Raw genomic sequence first — 17851 nt, 5'->3', positions numbered from 1 at the left:
GGGGTTGAAACCTATGATGGATCTTGTTATTATTATCTGAACTATATGATAAATACTTGATTTGTTCTTAATTATGTGTTATTAATGCTTGAGTTAATATTCCAAGTATTAATTCATGATTTGTTGTGCTTATGCAAAGGAGCAAAAGTCCCTGTCTAAGAGTAGATTTGGCATAATTAAGCGGAGTTGATTGAACGCCTAGAAATAGGGTTACGAGATTTTGTTGGATTAGGGTGAAACTTAATATGGGAGTCCATAGATAGATTTACTGCTTCCCTAGGGATTTTAATTAAGAAAGAGATTTCAATTAATTCAACTGAGTGTTAGACGTTATTAGTCTCAAAAGAGATAATAATATAGGTTAGGGAGTCTCACGGATCAAGTAAAGTGAGTAAATCATCTGGTTCAGAGTTAAATAACAAGTGAAATCTAGGTGGATTCCTCATTGGGTGTCGTCTTTATCAATCGCTTTTCTTCAAGTCTTTTTCCAAATTTTCTCTTTGCTTTAGTTTAATTAGTTAACTAGTTTAGTTAATTAGTTTAATAAACAACCCCTCTTTATTTCTAGGTTAAATAATAAAAAGATAGTTATTACTAGTACTTTTGGTTCCCTTGGGTACTATATCCCGATCTTGCCATTACTATACTATTGTTCGATAGGTGCGCTTGCCTTTTCGTCGTGATAATAGTTTGTCTAGGTTTGATCTTCACTATAAATATTTATTACTTGTTACGAATCACACGATCAAGTTTTTAGCGTCGCTGCCGGGGAACTAAAATATTAGGAACACTCAATTTTTATTACCTTAGCCATTTATTTTTCTTGCAAATTTATTTTATTTTATTATTATTAATACTAATTAATTTACTTTTTCTCTCCCTTGACAGGTTTTTATAGTTTATGACTAGAAGAAACCCGTCAGGACCATTACCTTTTGACGAAAAAATCGATCGTACAATTCGTAAAAACAAAAGAGAAATAAGGCGCAGCTTAAGATACACCAAGAACGAGCAAAAAGATGATATTCAACCCCCAACCGAAGAGATGGCTGAAAACCAAGGCAATCAGCTACCTCCTGCAATTGCGGCTAATCAAAATCCTGCTCTACGTACTACGTATGACTATGCTAAACCTTCTTTAACAGGAACTGAGTCAAGTATAGTTAAACCTGCTATTGCTGCGAATAATTTTGAACTGAAACCTAACACAATTCAGTTGATATAGCAGTTTGTTCAGTTTGATGGTTTGCAGGATGAGGATCCCAACACTCACTTGGCGAATTTTCTGGAGTTTTGCGACACTTTCAAAATTAATGGCATTTCTGATGATGTCATTCGCCTTCGGTTATTCCCTTTTTCATTGAGAAACAAAGCTAAATAGTGGTTGAACTCATTACCATGAGGGTCAATTACTACTTGGGAACAAATGACCGAAAAATTTCTACTAAAATATTTTCCGCAGGCTAAAACGGCTAAGTTACATAATGATATCTCTTCTTTTGTGCAGATGGACTTAGAAACACTTTACGATGCATGGGAGAGATACAAGGATCTATTGCGAAGGTGCCCTCACCATGGGTTACCTATATGGCTGCAAGTTCAAACGTTTTACAATGGTGTGAATCCCTCAACAAGACAGATGATTAACGTAGCTGCTAGAGGAACCATCAATAACAAAACACCTGAAGAGGCTTATGAATTCATTGAAGAAATGTCAATGAATAACTATTAGTGGCAAGTCATGAGGACTAAGCCAACAAAAATAGCCGGCGTTTATAACGTCGACTCAGTTACTATGCTGTCAAATCAGGTAGAACTTCTCAAAAAAAAGATTGATGGTTTACTTGGTTCTACGCAGGTACATCCAGTAATGACGTGCGACTCAAGTAGAGGAGGTGTGCATACAGAATATCAATCCTTCAATCCTACAACTGAAGAGGAACAAGTCAACTATGTGGGTAACAATAACTTTAGATCTAAAAATAACCCATACAGTAATACTTATAATGCATGTTGGAGGAACCACCCAAATTTCTCCTGAGGTGGTCAGGGGAATCAAAAGCCACAAAATCCTCAGGGTTTTCAATAGCCACCTTATCAACAAGAGAAGAAACCAAACCTTGAAGAGATGCTCTCTAAATTCATCTCGGTGTCAGAAACCCGTTTCCAAAATACCGAGGCAGCACTTAAGAATCAACAAGCATCGATCCAAGGGCTCGAAGCTCAGATAGGACGCTATCCGAATTAATCTTTGAACGACCACGAGGTAGCTTACCAAGTAATACTGAACCTAATCCAAGGGAACACCTCAACATAATTAGTACTCAAGATAAGGAAGGATTCATTGCACCTGAGCCAGAATTGATGCAAGAAACTGTGGTGAGAAAAGGTAAAAGTGAGGTAAGCCATAACAAAACGGTGAATCAAGAATATAGACCTCGTGTCCCATACCTTAACGCAACAAGGAAAGACCGCTCAGACGAACAATTCGATAAATTCCTCAAACTTTTGAAAAAATTACATATTAACTTACCGTTTATTGAAGCTTTGTCATAGATGCCAAATGCAATGAAATTTTTAAAAGAGCTTTTAGTAAATAAGCGAAAGTTGGACGAAGCGTCACATGTGGAGCTAAACGCAGTCTACTTAGCTATTCTACAAAATAAGCTACCCCACAAATTGAAAGATCCGAGGAGTTTTACAATTCCTTGCTTAATTGGTAGTTTAGATATAAATCATGCATTAGCTGATTTAGGGGCTAGTATTAGCATCATGCCTTACAAAATGTTTAAGCAACTAGGTCTTGGGAAACCTAAACAAACTAGGATGAGCATTCAATTGGCAAATAAAACTATAAGACTTCCTAAGGGTATTATTGAAGATGTACTAGTGAAAGTAGATAAGTTCATATTTCCTGTTGATTTCGTTGTTCTAGATATAGAGGAGGATAATAACACCCCTTTGATTTTAGGGAGGCCTTTTTTAGCAACTGCTAAAACAATTATTGATGTTGGCACAGGTGAGTTTACACTTCGTGTGGGAGACGAAACGATTACTCTTCAAGCTCATAATTCTGGCATCACATTGAACATTGAAGGTAATGGTCGACACCAATCTACTAAAACTGACAATATGACTTTGCAGAAATTGAGCTTCAAAGAAGTTCACGAGCCATGTTCCAGAAATGATAGAGGACACATTCATGAAGAACAAAGGCTACGGATAGAGGAGCTAGACGAATGGCGAGCACATAAACTGAGAACACATGATAAACCGAAACTACGCCAAAACGAGCCCAATACATCTCCAAATCAACTTAAGGTTGGTGATAAAGTCTTAATAGATGTCGTAGATCCCCACATTGTCACTACCACACCGAATGAGGAAATCCCTCTTATGGTACTCAGTATTTTTCCATTCAGTACGGTGGAGGTGAGTCATCCCAAGTTTAGCACTTTTAAGGTAAACAACACCCGATTAAAACCTTATTTTGATGAGACTGAAAGCAGGAATGAGAAGTACAAACTCCTCAAACCACCATGACCATTCACTGAAGAGGTAAGTTGAGCTTAGACTATAAATAAGCGAGTCTCGGGAGGCAACCCGAGCACTAACAATATTAATTTCTTTGAATTTTGGTATTTAACTCCTAACTTACTAATAGAAATCTTGAATACAGGTGTTTCCACAGAGACACGGCCAAGCACACGGGCATGCCTAAGGCTGTGTGAAAATAGGGCAACAGATTTCCCCACACGGGCTACGATAAAACACCACGGCCGTGCGACATGGCCGTGGTCGAGCCTGCCAAAACAACACGGGTGTGCGACACGCCCGTGTAGAAGACCCGTGGTTGAAACTGAGAAACTAACACATGCATGTGACATGCCCGTGGTTGAACCTGTTAAAAGAACATGGGCGTGGGAAAAGCAAACGAAGCTAGACACGATCGTGCAACATGGCCATGTGAACCCACACGCCCAAGACAACAGGCGTGGGATAGTAGCCGGGCACGACCTCAATCGCAAAATTTGAAAAACACGGGCTCACCTTAAGAGTACACGGGTGTCGCCCTAGTTTGTGTGGCCCTTCCCTATATAAGCAAACCACTATTCATCTTCTTCCCCCTTTCAAAACCCTAGCCGAAAGCTCCCCTTCTCCACTCCCTAATCTCTATTCCGGCGACCGTTCCCCAGATTCTCACTTTTCCAACCCCCAAACCACCCTGAAATCCACTGCCCCTGCATTAATCCTCACTTTCCCCTCTCTTTTCCCTCTATTGTTCTTCCACATTGGCTGTACCCCCACTCCACAAGCTCGTGCTTGCCACCACCACGCCCGTGCACCACCCACTTTCTTTCCCTTGTTTTTGCTACTACATTGGTACGCTATGTCATCATTAAGAGGCAAGAAGGTCGCGATCCCATCCTCAAAGAGAGGTAGGGGACCGGATTCTTCCTCGGCACATGCTACAGCCGAAGTTCAACACCCGTTCCTTGAGTTTCTGCAAGCTTTGCAGGAGGAGCTATTTCAGATACTACGTGCGCTACCCCTCACTACAGGTCACTGCATCGACTGGGCTGCCACAGAGCAAGTCCAACTAGCTGATGCCATCCACGCCCTTCTGTCCACAGACCCATGGGAACGGTTATTCGCTATTACCGAACCCACTCATTTAGAACTAACTTTAAAATTATGCTCTATTTTTCATCTACAGATGGTGATGACGAACAATGACGACCCCGCCATTTAATTTCGATTAAGCGGTCTAGTTCGAGCGATGAGTGTCCCAGAGTTTAGAGTCACTCTGGGACTTTACACCGATGAGTTTATGGAGGAGGAGGGCATGAATGCACTACCATGCAATATCCACATTTCTCCCTCCTTGTGTTGGAAGGCTTTGGCACCACTCTCTTCCACGTACGACCCCACCCGCACGAAGGCTTCAGCTCTCACCCCTTCCCTACGATATCTCCATGCCATATTGACCCAAACCTTGACCGAGAGGAGAGAGAACACTGGTGTAGTCAACACCCGCAATGCCTACTATTTATGGTGCATGGCACATGCACACGTGACCGACTTAGCATACTTTATCGCTTTCGTCATTCGCCATCAGACCGAGCGGCATCGAAAGGGAGTAATCTCTATCGGCCCCTATGTGACATGCCTCGCCAGACACTTCGGCCTCCTCAACACCGTCGCTCATTCATTAGCTCTTACACTGATAGGTCAGATGTCCCCACAGGGCATCACGACTATGTTACACATGAGGATGATCGAGCGCCAATGGGGGACCGATCCTCCTCAGTACCGTCTCACTCATGCCATTGACGAGGAGGATCTTGAGGATGTTCCTGATAATGTCCCCCCACAGCACGAGGAGCCTTCTACCATGCCACCTAGGGAGTGACCAGTTAATGTGACTGCTTCATTGGCACACCTTTCAGACCGACTCGCTCACTTCGAGCAGTATTGCACTACACAGTTCGAGATGATTCACGAGCGAGATCGGTGACGTGATAAACAAATGGACGACATACAGGCCATGATGTAGCAGCTGTGCCAGCACTTTCACATCGCCGCTCCAGCTCCACCGCCACCACCTGAGGGCACCACTGACGAGGATTATTGAATCTTCCTATGTTTTTATTTTCATTTTCATTTCAATTTTATTATTTTCTTTTGAAAGACATATCTATATTAGTAAATTATACTTTCTTCATTTTTCTGGTATTTCTAACAAGTAATCCCACTATGCTCTCTTCAACACCCACTCTTAATAAGCTCTTCATGATTATACAGACTTCCAAGCAAAGCTGTTAGGAATATTTTACGGAATGAGGAAACAAATAGGGAACAATACCTCATGAGTGCCATGTTCAACGACCCAATTTCTTCATCTAGCAAAGAATAGTGGCATCTACCACTTTCCCCAAACACTCCAGCCTCAGAATCAAGCTCCGCATCCATAAATCAGGGAGTTTCACCTCTTTCCCTCTCATGATTTTCTTTATTTTGAATATTCTCTCTTTGTACATTGAGGGTAATGTACATCTTAAGTGTGGGGGGTGAACATGAACATGATGCCTAACTTTTTGCATTATTCTCAAATCCCTAAATTTGGTCTTGTGCTTACGTGATTTTCTCATAATATCGATCAAATAAATTTTGATTGATCTATAATTATTGTTGATATGTCATGAATTAGACCATGGGAATTATGCATGATTATTTGATTATAGGACATTAGAGAATCGAGCATGATAAGTTGATATTTTAAGAACTAAAATTTATAAATTATTTTCCTGAATTGAGGTATTATCTTGAAATCTTAAGTATACAGGAATGACATCAAAAACCCAAATTTTTGGTGAGATTTTTGAGCCTTTTGAGCATATAGCTTTCTCTCTTTCTCACTTCTTTTGTGGTTTGAGTGTGCCAACATTGAGCTATTATTCTAGAACTTGCTTCGATTATGCATGTCGAGATCACACGTATGATTTGATATACTGAGATGATAAAGGCACTTAGGATTTAACCAACTTCCTCCATAAAAACCCTTCCCACATAATTAAACCCTTAGTGAACCCCCTTTAGCCTACTAACTCTTTTTATTGATTAACCCTCATCATTAACCCATTAACCCATAATTATTGAAATCCTCTTACTTAATTTTCCCCTTTTTATCGAGATTGAATTTAATATTGTTACCTCACTTTGTTCACCATTTTTTTATTGAATCATGCAGTATGATTATTCTATTGACTTGATTTGTTCTAAAAAAACTTAGTATTATTATTGTAATTCTCAGCAAGCTAAAGTTGTCATGAAAAAGAGAGCTCATAGTTTTAGATATTTGTTTGTAATTCAGTAATTAAATTTTTTGATAGTCGGGTAATATATTGAAATCATCTCAATTCTAACCTTTTTCTTTTCAGCTTGTATCCATACCTATAACCTAAACCCCATTACAACGATGCAAAGACCTTTTGATTTGTGTATTGTATCATTTACAAGTGGTGGAGATTTGATTTTCATGCAAGCCTATGGTAATAACTTCTCATGTTAGACAATCGAGTGCTGAATCTTGAACCTTAAACACTTTGAGTGATTTGAGTGAATCTTTAGTGAGGATGTCATCTCTTGTATATTTAGGACTAAAGTTAATTACTTAGAGGAAGGAGATTACCTATGATTTTATTATCAAAATATTCGATTTAGATTGTTTAAGGCTTTTAATGCCCCTATAGTTGAATTCTCACTGTATGATTTTTCGTGGAAAAATTTGTAACATTATTAGTAATGATTATGTGATTGAAAGGAATAAATTCTAGCAGTAAATGAGAGTTTTTCTTAAGGATAAGAAAATGCTTAAGTGTGGGGGTATTTGATAAATGCCAAATTATACATATTTTAACCCCAAATACTTAGCATATTTATGGATGTTTATTACTAGATTTATGGATTTTGGTGCTCTTAATCCGGTTATTTCATGTTTTGCACTCAGGAGAGCACCAAGAGTCAAAAGGAGCCAAAAAACGAGCCAAAAAGGGACAAAAGGGACCAAATTGAGAAGATGACACGGCCTAAGCCTTGCCACACGGACAGCTCACACAGCCGTGTCTTTCGAGGGTGTCGACCAAGGCTTTCACGATTCACACGGCCTGGCCATTGACCCGCACGGCCGTGTGCAATTTAACGGATCAAACACGGCCTGGCAATCACGTCACACGGTCATATCCCTTTTTCAAGAAGTTGTATTTTACACGGAAAAAGATACTTAGGGAGGAAGAAACCCAATCCAAAGCCTATATAAACACCCTAAGTATGACTTACAAGGGGCCTCCCTCCAGAACTTTTCTAGAGTACAAAACCACAAGCCAGGAATTACTTGAAGGAAGCCAGACGATCCATCCCAAAAGCCCAAGCTAATCCAAGACTGAAGATCTCACTCAGAATTCCTTCAAGGGTTTTAGAGTTTTCTTTATGTTTTGTTATTTTCATACTTTTGAGATGTACTCTTATTTTATTATGAACTAAACCCCTTAGATACCTAAAGGGGTTGAAACCTATGATGGATCTTGTTATTATTATCTGAACTATATGATAAATACTTGATTTATTCTTAATTATGTGTTCTTAATGCTTGAGTTAATATTCCAGGTATTAATTCATGATTTGATGTGCTTATGCAAAGGAGCAAAAGTCCCTGTCTAAGAGTAGATTTGACATAATTAAGCGGAGTTGATCGAATGCCTAGAAATAGGGTTACGAGATTTTGCCGAATTAGGGTGAAACTTAATATGGGAGTCCATAAATCGATTTACTACTTCCCTAGGGGTTTTAATTAAGAAAGAGATTTCAATTAATTCAACTGAGGGTTAGACGTTATTAGTCTCGAAAGAGATAATAATATAGGTTAGGGAGTCTCACGGATCAAGTAAAGTGAATAAATTGTTTGGTTCAGAGTTAGATAACAAGTGAAATCTAGGTGGATTCCTCCTTGGGTGTCGTCTTTATCAATCGCTTTTCTTCAAGTCTTTTCCAAATTTTCTCTTTGCTTTAGTTTAATTAGTTAACTAGTTTAGTTAATTAGTTTAATAAACAACCCCTCTTTATTTCTAGGTTAAATAATAAAAAGATAGTTATTGCTAGTACTTTTGGTTCCCTTGGGTACGATATCCCGATCTTGCCATTACTATACTATTGTTCGATAGGTGCGCTTGCCTTTTCGTCGTGATAATAGTTAGTCTAGGTTTGATCTTCATTATAAATATTTATTACTTGTTACGAATCATGCGATCAATTGGCTAACGTTGCATGATGCGGTCATGAATTGTAAACGAAAGATGATTGATTTGAGATGTTAGAGTAATGAGATTATCGGAATTGAATTAGATGGTTTGAACAGATTGCAGACAGTGATTTCAGTGATCCTAGCTTAGAAATATGTGAGAAAGGGTTGCGAAGCTTATTTAGCCCATATACTTGACACGAAATTTATTGAAAATAAGATTGAATTAGTACCAGCTATTTGTGAATATCCAGATGTACCGATCCAAGAAGTTGAATTTGGCATTGAGTTAATGACGGGAACTACTCCAATTTCAGTAGCTCCGTATAGAGTGGCCCCGATAGAGTTAAAACAGTTGAAAGCTCAATTGCAAGAATTGACGGATAGAGGTTTTGCTAGACCGAGTTATTCTCCCTGGGGTGTACAAGTTTTTTTTGTGAAAAGGATTGACGGAACTATGAGAATGTGCATTGATTATCGACAACTCAATAAAGTGAAAATCAAGAACAAATATCCTTTTATCGTGGATAGATGATTTGTTTGATCAATTAAAAGGAGCTACCGTGTTTTCAAAGATAGACATGAAATCAGGTTACTATCAGTTGCGAATAAAAGATTCAGACATTCCAAAAATTAGATTCAGAACAAGGTACGGACACTATGAGTTTTTAGTTATACCTTTCGAATTAACAAATGCACCTGCAGTTTTTATGGATTTGATGAACAGAATTTTTAGACCGTATTTAGATCAATTTATCGTTGTAATCATTGATGACATTTTGATTTATTCGCGTGATGAAACTGAGCTGAACATTTGAGAACAGTGCTACAGACTTTGTGAGATAAGTAGTTATATGCGAAGTTTACCAAATATGAATACTAGTTACGAAAAGTTAGTTTTTCGGGACATGTTGTGTCAACATCTGGTATCCGAGTTGATCCGAGCAAGACTTCAGCTATTTTGGATTGGAAACCTCCGAGAAATGTTTCTAAAGTTAGCAGTTTCCTTGGACTTGCTGGCTATTATCGAAGATTTGTAAAAGGTTTTTCAATGATTGCAACTCCATTGACAAAACTACTTTAGAAAGATGTGAAATTCAAATGGTCTGAAAAGTGTCAGAAAAGTTTTGATCAGTTGAAAGTTCTATTAACTAAAGCTCCCGTGTTAGTATAGCCAGAATCAAGTGAAGAATTTGTGATCTACAGTGATGCTTTGTTAAACGGTTTAGGTTGCGTTTTGATGCAAGAAGGCAAAGTTATAGCCTATGCTTCGAGACGGTTAAAGTCGCATGACAAGAACTATCCGACGCACAATCCTATGTTGGTTGCGATTGTATTTGATTTGAAAATTTGGTGCCACTATATTTTGGGTTAGAGATGTCACGTATATTTTGATCATAAAAGCTTGAAATATCTAATGACTCAGAAAGATTTGAATCTACGATAGCGAAGATGGTTAGATTTGTTAAAACACTACGAGCTTGTAATTGACTGCCATCCGTGAAAGGCCAATGTTGTTGCTGATACTCTAAGTCGAAAATCATTGTTTGCATTATGTGCGATGAACACTCAATTAACTTTGTCTAATGATGGTTCGATTTTAGCTAAGTTGAAAGTAAAACTGTTATTTATTCATCAGATTTACGAACCTCAGAAGGTTGATAATGAAATGTTAGCAAAACGGGTTCAGTGTGATTTGAATATTGATTTAGAATTTTGAGTTCATGCTGAAGGTTGTTTGAGATTCAAAGATCGAATATGGTTTCCGAGAAATTCAGAGGTGATTCAGATGATTTTAAATGTAGCTCATAGCAATTAGTTATCTGTTCATTCCGGTAGTACTAAAATGTATAATGATCTGAAACAACTTTATTGGTGGCATGTTATAAAACGAGATATCTCAGAATTTGTTTTGAAATGCTTAATTTTTTAGCAAGTTAAAGCTGAACATCAGGTTCCGTTTGGGTTACTTCAACTGATTATGATTCCTAAGTGGAAATAGGACAAAATCACGATGGATTTTGTATTGGATTTACTTCTGTCACCGAGTAAGAAAGATGCAATCTGGGTTGTTGTGGATAGATTGACTAAATCGGCTCATTTCATTTCGATTCGTGCAGATTATTCACCTTGCTGAGTTGTATATTTCTCAAATTGTGAAATTACATGAAGTACCTATTTCTATTGTCTCAGATAGAGATTCAAGGTTTACATCACGATTTTGGAAGAAACTGCAAGATGCATTAGGTACGAAACTACATTTTAGTACTGGTTTTCACCCGCAGATGGATGGTCAATCTAAGCGAATTATTCAAACACTCGAGGATATGTTGAGATGTTGGATTCTTGAGTTTGAAGGTACGTGGGAACAATATTTGCCATTAATTGATTTACTTATAATAATAGCTTTCAATCAAGTATCAAAATGACTCCTTACAAAGCATTGTATGGTTGCAAAAATCGAACACCATTGTATTGGACAGAGCTTACTGAGAATAAGATTCACGGGGTTTATTTGATTAGAGAAACAGAAGAAAAAGTGAAAGTAATATGTGATAGTCTGAAAATAATTTTTTATCATCAAAAATCATATACAGACCTAAAATGAAAAGATATTGACTTTGAGATTGGCGAAAAAGTCTTTCTGAAAGTGTCGCCATGGAAGAAAGTACATCGATTTGGTAGAAAAGGTAAGCTGAGTCTGAGGTTCATCAGGCCATATGAGATTACAGAACGTATCGAGCTGGTTGCTTATAGATTGTTGTTGCCACCAGAGTGAGAAAAGATTCATAACGTATTTCATGTATCAATGCTGCGAAGATACAAATCAAATCCTTCACATGTGATTTCTCTGTCCCAGATTGAAATACAATCTGATATGACTTATGAAGAGGAACCGATCTATATCTTAGCTCGTGAAGTTAAAGAAATGAGAAATAAGAAAATTCCATTGGTAAAAGTACTGTGGCATCGACATAGCATGGAAGAGGCTACGTGGGAGCCTGAAGATGCTATGAAACAACAATATCCAAATTTGTTCAACGGTAAGATTTTCGAGGACGAAAATCCCTAAGGCGGAAGAGTTGTAACAACCCGGTTTAGACCCTAGTTAGAATAATGGTTTTGGGACCACGAATCTGAGTCAGAAAAATATTTCAATATTATTTTCTGTGCTTATAATATGTGAATTAGCATGTCTGAAAGTTTCATATGAAAATTTTATCATTTGTGTGCTTAATTTGTAAAAAGGACCTAATCGAGTAAAATGTAAAAGTGACTAGTTAATTGTTAAAGTGTTTAATTGCTATGTCTTTTTAAATGAAAGCTCCTTATGATGCAAATGGACTATTGGTTTAATGAATGGACAAGTATAGACAATAGTTAGTGGAATTTTAATGAAATAGCTAAGGTTAATTTTGTAATTTATGTATTAAGTTATGATTAAATAAAACAAAGTAAAAGATGAATGTGTTCATCTTATTCTTGCCAAAAATATCAAAGAAAAAGAAAGGTTGAAGCTCAACTAGGGTTTGGCCATATTTAATGTCAATTAGGTAAGCATTTGAGCTCGATTTTTGACAATTTTTACTTTTTTGAGATTGTTGCTTCATAATCTATCAAGCCCATGCCCTAATTTTTCTATTGGTTGAGGATTTGAAAGATGCCATCGATGAATTCATGTGTTTTATGATGTTTAATGATGAATTATGAAAGCTTAGTGCTTGATATACATGTTTTGTAAAGTGATTTTGAGTAAAAATGTATATTAGGGATTTAATTTAGAAGTGTAAATTGAGGGGTTAAATTGTGAAATAAATGATAGTTTTGGACTCCTAAAAGTCCTTATAATATTTGGCTATGCATGGGTTCATTGAAATTATGTGTATTTTGTATTTTTGTGAAATAGGGACTAAAGTGTTAAAATGTAAAAATGTGAGGGCTAATTTGTAAAATACCCTAATTATGTGTATATGGATTGAATTGAATGACTTTTTGAATAAAAGGGTTAATTTTGAATAATATAGATCAAGAAAAGAGGAATTCAGATTTAGATCTAGGGAAATTGAAGATTATCGAGTAAACGATCCGAATCGTCAATGCCGAGTACAAGGTAAGTTCGTACGTGATAAATGATGTTACAAGTATGTTTTAATGCTTTGATAGTGCATAAATTGTATATATATTTTACTATGGTTTGAGTAAGATGATAAATTGACTATGTTCGGCACTAAGTGTGCAATTTGAAATAGTTTTGGTTATAAATATCACTAAGTGTGCGAAATGGAATAGCTTCGACTATATGAGGCACTAAGTGTGTGATACTGAGATATCTTCGGTTATTTGAGATGGTACTAAGTGTGCGGGATCATTCTAGCTTCGTCTAACCATTAAAGCACTAAGTGTGCGAATTCTTAAAGCATGGATAGACTTTGGAAAGAATTAATGTATTTAAACAGGAGGTGAGAATGAAAATGAATAAATATGGGAAAATTCATGTATGTACGAAACCTAGTGGTAGATGATATTGTGTGTACAAAGCTTGATGAATTAGTATGAACATATTAATTGTGATGAAATAGAAGTGGTGGATGATTTGAGAACTACTAAGTGTTTATTAGATGATGTTTTATATTATATAAATTGTTGATTATATTTAGTACGAACTTACTAAGCTTTAAAAGCTTACTGTGTGAAATGTTCTCTGTTTTACAGTGTCATAAATCTAGCTCAGATCCAGGGATCACCAGGGACACATTCACACTATCGGACATCTATTTTGGTACCATTTTGAGAGTTGTATATATGGTATATGGCATGTATAGGCTAGTGTCATTGTGATATGTTTTGTGTTGTGAATATTAGCCATGAGTTTTGGCTTGTAGTAGATGATATGTATGGTCTCTTAATTTGGCCTAAATGGTATGTTTACTAAACAAGTCATATGATGTATATAATGTTCATGTGATGGTTTGATTTTGGAATGTTGAATTGACAAGTTTTGTGGTATGAAGTATGTGATAAATGATGAGTTTATGTATTTGAAACTTATGTAAGTTGTGATGATTTTGGTACATTGACTAGGTATGTTTTGGTTGAGAAATTGAGTAATGAATTGAATGGAAATTAAATGGCATGAATATATAAAAATTGGTTGATTTGGCTGCCTATGAATCTATGAAAATGATGCTAAAATGTTGTGGTTTTGGAGTTCTTGAGTTAGCTGGAAATTGTGGCTTAAACCAAGCCTAATTTCACCTTACACGGTTGAGCACATGGGTGTGTGTCTCGACCATGCGTCTATTGTAATTTAGCTATTCAAGTCAGTCTTGAGCATAGCCTAGACACACGGGCGTGTCTGGTGGCCGTGTGATGCACACAGCCTTGGTACATGGGCATGTGTGGCCATTTTGAAGGGTATATGGGCTAGACACACGGGCGTGTGGTCGGCCGTGTGACCCAAGTCAGTTTTAACCACGGCCAAGGCACACGGGTGTGTCTTATGGCTGTGTGTTTAAGTCAATATGTATGCCCTGTTTTACCACGGTTTAGACACACGGGCGTGTCTAAAACCATGTGAGGCACACAGCCTGTTCACACGGCCGTGTGACCTATGAAACTTTGAAAATTTTGTTAAGTTTTTGAGAAAATTTGTATGTGCTTAGTTTAGTCTCCACCCTTTTCTAATACATGTTTAAGGTCTCATTGACCTATGTAACGGACTTTGTAATGATGTGTGGTGGTGATGCCATGATGATTGAGAAAGGAATGCGAAATGTTTAGATTTGTCTAGTAACACCTTTAACCCTAGTGTTCTCAAGCCAGAACTTGGCCTCTAGGCATCATCATCAACCATAGCTCGAAACTCTTCAGCCTTATGTTTACGAATCTTATCAACAGGTGGCTTACATATTCATAGGAAACCAAATCAACCAATTCATACATATTGCTTAACATCCAAATACCATCAATCTCACTACTCAATTCCACCATCTAAATATACCAAAATCATTAAAACTCACATAAGTTTCAAAAGTATAATTTCATCATCTTATCACCTGTTTCATACGACAAAACTTGCTAATTCAACATCCTATATTTAAACCATCACTTGAACATTATAAACATCACATTTCTACTTATCAAACATACCAATTAAATTAACTTAAGAAGTCATACATACCATTATTTACAAGCCAAGTCTCTGGCTAATCACAACACAAAACATACCAAAATGACACTAGCCTATACATGCCATATACCATACATACAACTTTCAAAATGGTACCAAAATTGATGTCCGATAGTGTGATTGATGTCGCTGACGATCCCCAAATCCGAGCTAGCTTTATAACACTGTAAAATAGAGAACATTTCACACAGTAAGCTTTAAAGCTTAGTAAGTTCGTACTATAAATAATCAACAGTTTATAATATACGAAACATCAACTAATAAACACTTAATAATTCACAATTCATCCATCAATTCTATTCTATCTCCTTTAATATGTTCATACAAATTCATCAAGCTTCATACACATCGTATCATCTACCACATAGGTATCGAACATACCTGAACTTTCCTGTATTTATTCATTTCAACCTTAACTCTCGTTCAAATACATTAATTCATTCGGAAGTCTTTCCATGCTTTAAGAATTCGCACACTTAGTGCATCAGTGATTTGCCAAAGCCATAACAATCTCGCACACTTAGTGCCATTTCAATAAACCGAAGCTATGTCAGTATCGTACACTTAGTACCTCATGTAGCCGAAGCTATTCCAACTCACACACTTAGTGCCATTTGTAGCCAAAGCTATTTCGAACAGAATAATTATTGCTGAACATAATCGATTATCATCATGCTCAAACCGTAATCAAATATCTATACAATTTAAGCATTATCAAAGCATTAAAACATAACTATAACATCATTTATCACGTATGAACTTACCTCGTACTCGGATTTGACTATTCAAATCGTTTACTCAATAATCTTCTATTTCCCTCGATCTAAATCTGAATTCCTCTTTTCTTGATCTATATGTATTCAAAATTAACCCTTTTATTCAACAAACCATTCAATTCAATTCATATACACATATTTAGGGCATTTTACAAATTAGCCCTCACATTTTCACATTTTAACACTTTAGTCCCTATTTTACAAATTCGCAAAATACACATAATATTAATGAACCCAAACACACCAGAATTTTCCTATGGTCCTTATCAACCCATATTTATCATTTATTTCACATTTCAACCCCTCAATTTCCACTTTTCTCAATTAAATCCATAATATGCATTTTTACTCAAAATCACTTTACAAAACATGTATATCAAGCACTAAGCTTTCATAATTCATCATTAAACATCATAAAACACATGATTCATCAATGCCATTTTTCAAAATCATCAACCAATTCAAAAATTAGGGCATGGGCTTCATAGATTACTAAGCAACGATCTCAAAAAACATAAAAATCATCAAAAACCAAGCTCAAAACATACCTTAATCACCAATCTACTTGGCCGAACCCTAGCTTAAGCTTTATTTTCTTTTCCTCTTGTATTTTCGACTAACAGGGATGAATAAATCATCCATTAACATATTTTCTTTTTATTATAACACATATTAATAATAATTTCCAATTATAACCTTTATTAAACCATATAAAAATCACTTAATAGATAGTCATTAATGTCCATTAACCTTAGTTATTGTCTAATTGCATCATAAGGACCTCTCCTTTAATAAGACATAGCAAATAAGCACTTTAACAATTAGAAGGCCAATTTTATATTTTACGTGATTAGGTCCTTTTATCAAATTAAGCACACAAATGATAAAATTTTCATACGAAATGATGATCCTGTAACTAACTAAAAATTTGACTTAAGGCAAGTGCACCTATCGAACAGTAGTATAGTTATGGTGAGACTGAAAATATCGTATCCACGAGGACTAAAAGTACTAGTAATTACTATCTTTTTATTATCTAGCCAAAGAATTAAAGTGTGTTTTAAACTAAAACTATGTATCTAATTAACTAAGATTACGACAAAGATGAAGTTTGGAAAAAACTTTAGGAAAAACCGATGGAGAAGACAATACCCAAGGAAGAATCCACCTAGACTTCACTTATTACTTCTAAATTAGACGATTTATTCACTTAACTTAATCCGTAAAAATCCCTAATTTATGTTAATATCTCTCTTGAGACTAAGAACAACTGACTTTAGGTTGATTAATTGAAATGTCTTTCTAATTAAAACCCCTATTGTCGTATTAACTCGATCTATGGATTCCCTTATTAGATTTGACTCTAATCCGGCAGATTTATGTCATCCGATCTCTAGGATTGCATTCAACTCTGCTTAATTATGGATTATCTACTCTTAAATAGGGACTTTTACTCCACTGAATAAGCACATCAAAACCTGAATTAATACCCTAGAATATTAAAACAAGAATTTAGAACTCACAATTAAGAATAAGAATAAGTCTTTATCATATAATTCAAATAGTAATAAGATTCGTCATAGGGTTCATCTCCCTTAGGTATTTAGGGAGTTTAGTTCATAATAATAATGGAAAATATCTAAAAGTTTGAAAAACAACAAAACATAAAGAAACCCAAAGAACTTCTAGGAAATTGGATGGAAATCTTCAGTCTTGATGTAGATCCTTGCTCCGAGGTGATTCTGATGGCTATTCTTAAGTATTTTCTGCCTCCAACTCTGTATGTGCCCTCTAATCCACTTTTAGGGTGTTTATATAGGCTTTAGAATGCTTTCAAACCCTTAAAAGTGCTTTTTTTATTAGAACTAGACTTGGGCTTGACAGGGACACGGTCGTGTGCCGCACTCGTGTGCAAGTGCTCAAACCGTGTGTAATTCGAAGTTGGTTTCTAGTCAACACTGCCATGAAACATGGGCGTGTCTCTGCCCGTGTGCCTCACACGGGTGTGTGGTTTACTCGTGTGGAAGTGCCTAGGCCGTGTGTAACATTGTTTTAAGCCCAATTTGTCCATTTTGGCCCGTTTCTCGC

At 36.4% G+C, this 17851-nt stretch overlaps 1 non-coding gene across 1 annotated transcript; it reads right to left on the bottom strand.

Annotated features, from left to right (window-relative positions):
- Positions 1–1475: 1475 nt before the first annotated feature.
- LOC121226985 (small nucleolar RNA R71) lies at positions 1476–1581 on the bottom strand. The gene has a single exon (XR_005924681.1). It is a non-coding gene; the product is annotated as a small nucleolar RNA R71 (small nucleolar RNA).
- Between the last annotated feature and the right edge of the window lie 16270 nt (positions 1582–17851).

Source organism: Gossypium hirsutum, chromosome A03, assembly GCF_007990345.1.
Source record: "Gossypium hirsutum isolate 1008001.06 chromosome A03, Gossypium_hirsutum_v2.1, whole genome shotgun sequence".
In the NCBI taxonomy this organism is placed as follows: Eukaryota; Viridiplantae; Streptophyta; class Magnoliopsida; order Malvales; family Malvaceae; genus Gossypium; species Gossypium hirsutum.
Note: the sequence above shows the minus strand (reverse complement) of the source record. Positions and strands in the feature narration are given on the sequence as shown.